Source organism: Camelina sativa, chromosome 4 (genome assembly GCF_000633955.1).
Source record: "Camelina sativa cultivar DH55 chromosome 4, Cs, whole genome shotgun sequence".
Lineage (NCBI taxonomy): Eukaryota > Viridiplantae > Streptophyta > Magnoliopsida > Brassicales > Brassicaceae > Camelina > Camelina sativa.
The window spans coordinates 6838239-6839208 of record NC_025688.1 but is presented as its reverse complement, the minus strand read 5'-3'; positions in this window follow the sequence as shown (position 1 = coordinate 6839208).

Sequence of the window (970 nt, the reverse complement as noted above, 5' to 3'; positions counted from 1 at the left end):
TATATATGGTATCAAAGCCATTTTTGATTTGTTTAGTTCACTAATCTAACGTATGACATGGAAATCTAGTGCTTAACGGTTCGTAATCAATTCTGGAATTTTTGGTGTGCATAATCAACGTATCCGAAGAGGCACGTACGTATAAGTAACTGCCATATTCTTCTAAATCGTTTCATGCATGCATGAATGTTTAATTCACTTTGAATAATATTGTGTGTGCATGAAGATTCTCGTAGAATCATGATTAGAGGATTTTGGGTTTTTGTCTTATTTATAAAGCACACTGAAGTGGAAAGAATCTCGGTTATTTTATTATTATGAAATCGTTGTTGTACTACAAGAAAACAGTTGATTTGCGACGGAAATCTGTGACGGCGCTACGCCCTCGCAAATTTGCGACGACTTTGCGAGTCAATTGCTAGAAACACGAGAGCACTTGCAATTCCCTCGCAATATTGCGACGGATAAGCGATGACTTCTTCCAGATGATGATGTTAGACGAATTCGAAGAGTCCGATGATGGAGAAGATTCTAATGATGATAATGTAATGGGTTTGATTGAATAATTGTACTTTTTGTTGTTTTTTTATAAAGAATTTCCAAGTTGCAAGGGATTTGCGTTGGATTTCTTACTTGTCCTTGCAGATCTCTCGCTAATCCATCGCTACTGCCTCACGGTTCCCTCACAAATGTATTTATTCATTTTAATTAACATGTTAATATGGTTAGTGATTATCATTAACATTTTCAAACTAAAGGAGAGCATCACTAACCAACATCAAGAGACAAGAAATTTTTGATTGGTTATTGATAAATGTTGTTTAGGGTATAGGGTTGATAAATGTTGTTTAGGGTATAGGGTTGATAAGTGTTGTTTAGGGTATAGGGTTTATAAGATATATATGTTTAGGGATTTCTTTTGAGCTTTTGATTGAGTTAATTGTATGAGGAGATGTGATGACTATTACTT